This window comes from Heptranchias perlo, chromosome 30 (assembly GCF_035084215.1).
Source record: "Heptranchias perlo isolate sHepPer1 chromosome 30, sHepPer1.hap1, whole genome shotgun sequence".
In the NCBI taxonomy this organism is placed as follows: domain Eukaryota; kingdom Metazoa; phylum Chordata; class Chondrichthyes; order Hexanchiformes; family Hexanchidae; genus Heptranchias; species Heptranchias perlo.
Window position 1 is genome coordinate 12,142,001 of NC_090354.1, and position 6,000 is coordinate 12,148,000.

Consider the following 6,000-nt stretch of genomic DNA (forward strand, 5'->3'; position numbering starts at 1 on the left):
GATCATACTCCTGGGGCCACAATATTTTTTACTGCCATGTTAACAGTCAGTTCTTGTGTAAAGTTAACCCCCGTGATGGCCAGTTAATTGTCTTAGGAGGAGAAACTGAATTTTCAATGTTATTAACTTTGGCCAGTACCAATAGTGGTTTAAAGATCTGAGTAGAACAATAGGAAACATTTAAGAATCAGTCACTAATTAAGTGGAGTGAAGTGTAAGTAATGTATTAAAGGAATAAGTTCACTTCTACCCTTTTAGTTCCCTTTTAGCCTTCACTTCAGTTTTTGATTATTTATTGCAGTATTGTACAAACCTCTTCTAATTTGTATAATTCTCCACTGCTGCTATATTGGGTAAAAATGCAAGATGGCACAGTAATTCCCTTTATGAATTATCTGAAGTGATGTGGTCCCAGATGACTCTTGCCTCAATTTCTGAACTTTGCTGCTGAAAGTGTATACGGCTTAGTAATGATTTGGCTCTTAATAAGGCTAAAATACTATAAGCGGACAAACTGCAACTGTATTGGTTGAGAAAAGACAACATGGAGCATATGGGTTAGTTATCACAATTGGTGTTCTTCTGAGGAATAGTCCCAGCCTTATCACTTTTATTACATTTAGTAAAGCAGTTAAAATAATGTGATCCCCCAGTTTGGCAACTCTTAAGGCATAACTGCCACCAATTAAGTTTACAGTACTTCCTTTTGATACTTCTATTAATATTAGTGTGTTTGAGAGGAAGGTAAAGAGAAAGATAGAGGCAATTTGCATTCTGCCAACCCAGTACCTGTAATTATTGTTTCCTAGCAGAAATCCGCACGGATCATGGTTACTTTTGAACCCCTCAATAACTTTTCTGGATATCTTTGGTCCAAATTTCTCCTGTATGCCTGTTCTGGAGTTGTATATAGAAGAGATGGAGGACTTATAAGCAGATGCAGCTTTATCCCCTTTTTAAAAATGGGTTTGAGATGATCAGTGGATGAAGAAACCTTTCTTCCTCCATTATACCATGAGAAGACTGGTTTAGATCATCTTTTATAAAATATTTGTTAAAATTGTTAAGGGAGTTGGCGAGTGGCAGCTATTCCATTGTAACTAGCATTGAGGATTTTATTGTGGCAATATAGTCCTATTACTGTGCTTGACCATTTAACCTCCCTAATTATTCTTTAAAAATCCTGTATATTACCAAGTGTACCCCAATAAAATGTTTTAATAAATGATTTTTTTCTTCACAATATACAATGGAAAAATAATTTCTCAGTAGGACAGAAACTTAATGGAAGGATCAGTTTGCAATTGCTGTTCTTTGTGTGGAGATATTCATAGCACAGACAGTCAGGATGCAGTAGGTCAGGGCCATTCAGCAAAAACTGAAACAGAAACATTTACTTTTTAGCACTGAACTGTAAAGTAAGGGGCTAAAAGCCAAAATATTGAGTGTTTGAATCCCAGCCGTAACTAACCTCAACTAAGTCATCTGAGAGGTAGGGGTTGAAGAAGAAAAATCTAGCAGGAAAAGGTTTTTTTTTTACCCTTGTGCTCCTGGTGGATTGACCAAGGAAATACATTGATTGTAATTGCAGATTGTGTTCCCTTACATAGAGGACAGCTTTTGCTTGAGGTGGAAGGTGTGTTAAATTGAGAGTTAGAGGAGAATTGGACTCTCCCATCTCCCTGCCAATTCTAATGATACTTTGGACATGGGGGGAGGGAAATTTTCACTGAGAATTCTTAAAAGCTAACATTTTCTCCTTTTTGAAATGTTATTTACAAATGAGTAAATGTAATTGTAAGCAAGAGTGCAGAATTAATGCACTTTGAAATATCTAGCTTAAATGTGAATATGGGATGGCCATTCGATGCAATAGTGAACCTGTTAAGGTGAGGTTTGAATGTTTTATTGGAACATTTTGTACAAACATTGCCAGGCCCAACAGAAGTCAATGGCAATAGTCAAAATCTTTTGATTTACAAAGTGCTCCTCGACTTCACTCTACCTCTGCAACTTCAACCTGCCTTATATCCTAGCCAGTACCTGTTGGTGTTTCCACTCTGGCCTCCTTTGTATTTGCACTTCCTCTGCTACACCCTCAGTAGTAGATTCTTCAGCTGTCTTGCCCCTGCTTTCCAGAACTCGGTCCCTAAACCCCCTGCCTTGCTATCTCTCTCCTAACTCTTCTGTTCACTTTGTGTTACTTTGCCTTGGGAAATATTCTACATTAAAGGTGCTATGTTGAGTTTACAGCACAGCACAGAAACAGGCCATTTGGTCCAATTGGTCTATGCCGGCGTTTATGCTCCACACGAGCCTCCTCCCACCCCTCTTCATCTAACCCTATCAGCAAACCCTTCTATTCCTTTCTCCCTTGTGTATGTATCTAATTTCCGCTTAAATGCATCTATGCTATTTGCCTCAACTACTCCTTGTGGTAGCATGTTCCATGTTCTTACCACTCTTTGGGTAAGGAAGTTTCTCCTGAATTCCCTATTGGATTTATTAGTGACTATTTTATATTTATGACCTCTAGTTTTGGACTCCCACACAAATGGAAACATTTTCTCTACGTCTACCCTATCAAACCCTTACATTTTCTTAAAGGCCTTTATCAGGTCACCCCACAGCCTCCTCTTTTCTAAAGAGCCCCAGCCTGTTCAGCCTTTCCTGATAAATATATCCTCTCAGTTCTTGAGAATCTTTTTTGCACCTTCTCCGTGCCTCTATCCTTTTTATAATATGGAGACCAGAACTGTGCACAGTGCTCCACAAGTGTGGTCTAATCAAGGTTCTATACAAGTTTAACATAATTTCTCTGCTTTTCAATTTTGTCCCTCTAGAAATGAACCCGAGTGCTTGGTTTGCTTTTTTTATGGCCTTCTTAACCTGTGTTGATACTTTCAGTTATTTGTGTTTCTGTAATCCTAGATCCCTTTGCTCTATCCCATTAGACTCTTTACTATCAAAGCAGTATGTGGCCTTATTCTTCCCACCAAAATGCACCACCTCACGCTTAACCATTAGTGAAATTCATTTGCCAATTACACATCTATTCTGCAAGTTTATTAATGTCTTGTGTTTTATCGCATTCTTCCTTTGTATTAACTACAAACCCCCCCCCCCCCTTAATTTGGTGTCAACAAATTTTGAAATTGTACTTCTGATTCCAAATAAATGCAAGTTGCTTCCCATCACAGCAGCAACAACCATCACAACCCATTATCTGTGTAGTCTAATTATCTTAACTATGCATGGGGCAGCAAACTGAAAATATAATTGAAACCAACAATCCAGAAAATGACCAGCAGTGGAGCAGCCATGCAGCAGACAATCAAATGGGAATTTGCAGAACAGTAAACACAAGGATAGATTTTCCTCTACAGTGCTGGCCTGTAAGAACTTGGCACGGCCGAAGCCCTTATTGCAAAATTGGGTGCAAGCTGCTCATGATTTTAATAGAAAATCATGAGCAACTTGTTTCCAATTTTGCAAGAAAGGCTTCCATCCCACTAAACCATTGCGCCCTTATACTGCCTATGAAAATCTTTCCCTGAGTATTCTGATCAATTTCCAAAGCCAAGTTGACCACAGTACTGAAGTTTTTTAATGTCATGACCACAGGCAACAAATACATTAAGAAAGAATTTGCACTTTCTAACATCCTCAGGGCGTCTAAAAGCATTTCACAACCACTGGGTTAGTTTTGAAATGCAGTTGTTACTGTTCTGCGGTTAAACATGACAGTCAATTTATGTGTGGCAAGGTGCCCCAAACAGTAAATGAGATGAATGATTGAACAGTTAATCTGTTTTTAGTTGAGGGAAGAATGTTGGTATTGGCGAGATCAGCTTTCTCCTCTTCAAGTATTGAATGGAAAATTTTTTTTAATTCCACAACAATAGGCAGCTAGGCTGAAAGATGGCACTTTGACAATGCCTTCAAATGTCAGATTATATGTTCACGTCCTGCGATGGGGATTAAAGCAACAACCTACTACCACAGCGGCGAGAGTGCTGCCAGCTGAGCCAAGTTAACACTTAATTACAATTCCTGTAGCAGACACTCCAAGCACCTGTTATCAGAACAAAAATACAATAAGTTCTTTAAGACAGTCAAATATGTTCAACACACTGTCACACATAACATGAGTCCAATAAATACATCAACTGCTGGAATACTTGCAGATGTGTCCGATATGTACAAGAGAAAAATAGGTTAGTATTTTGGGTGCACCTTTCCAGTTTTTTTAAAATCTGGAATGAATACATAATGGTTTCAAGCCTGCATCAGCCCAGTAATATTTTTATGAGAAACCTCCAGATTTGAATGACTAACAGCTCAGGACATGAAACTTAAAAAAAAACAAAATGATTTCGCATCACTGAGTTTCTGTGAGCTGCCAAATGATTTCACATCTGTTGAGCACATTCTACTTTGGCAACCTGCAAGAATCTATACGTCAATAACCTGACAACACTGCTCAGACTTTCACGTAAAGATGGTGTGAGATACCAGAAGGCTGTTGGCATCCGTTGTTTTATACACACCATCTTTCAGGGGGAAAAAAAGATAAGGAGTGAAAAATATTCTCTCATTGATACATTTTGGAACGCGGAACCGAAAAGCCATGTAATCTTAAAAAGTGGGTAAATCAAATCAAGTGAAAAGAGAATGTAATTCTATAGAGCAAGCAAAGAGAATCAAAAACACATCTTGTTGAAGATGATAACAATTCTGTGATGTTATATAACATGTTAACACAAAAGACACAAAATAAACATAGAAACAACTTTCTACTTGGCAATTGTCATAAAAGCAACCAAACCCAGGTCATCTGTGATTCAAAGCTCAATGTATGGGAATAATTAAATCACAAACATACTGAAAATAGCAAATAACATGTAACTAAAATAGCATTTGGATTTGAAAATCATATTTGATGATTTAAGTAATAAAAATATGCAAATGCGCAGTATCAAGTAGAACAGATTCAAGCACATCAACAACAAATATTTAGTCACTTAGCAGCACATCTATTCCTAATCCAATTACTCCATTTTGTTTTTCAAAAATCACTCAAATTGTGGCAATCATTGAAATACCTAAAAGTTACAGCATTCTCTTTGGCCTTCCATGCATTTCACACGAACCCTACTTAAGACAAAAAAAACACAATCTACTTGATCAGTTATTTATTCATTGTGTTGCCAACTTTGTCCAGCCATTTATGTGCAACCATACTGATTGTTTCTAGGTCGTCTTCACTGCAGAAAGGCGGTTGCTTACATTCCCTGGCTTCAACATGGTATTGTTGCAATGGGGTCTGACACAGAAGGTTCCAGTTGGGACTGAATGGAACTGCAGAAAGATGAGGTTTCTGTCTTTACAGTGGCAACTATGCAGTCCTCCCTCTGCCTCCAAAGACTTCACAGATTCCAATAAGTAGGAAGTACCAGGCTAACCCTACATCAGTGAAAGTGCCACAGCTTGAAGCAGGCCCCTCAGCGTGCCAGACTGATAGGGATCGAGAACCCAAGAATCTCGTATGGAAATGAAACTGCCAGCCACCACGCAAGCTTCTGACACAAGTCCTGCACTAAGAAACACAGGATTAGCTAAGTGAGCACAGCATTCGTCAACTGGGAGGCTGAAGCACTGTGGTGGCAAGCAATTGGTTTTGATACACTTTGCAAATATTCATAATAAATTACTTGTGGTACTGCACTTGTTTAATGTGGACTGTCAGGTCCTTAGATGGATTTGGCGAATCGGCAACAGAAAAGATGTCAGGTGTTTCTAGAAGAGCAATAGAGATTTGTAAGTGATGAACTTACTGCTGTGTTTGGTAAAGATGTCGGTATGGAGAGTGAAGAAAATAGTACCATGAATGGCTCAAGCAGAGGTTTCTGTGATGAAAGCCTCATGAATTGCTCTTTCAGCTGTTTCAGGTCCCTTGCAGGGAGGTTTCCTCTGCTTCCTGACCAGCTGCATTTGGTA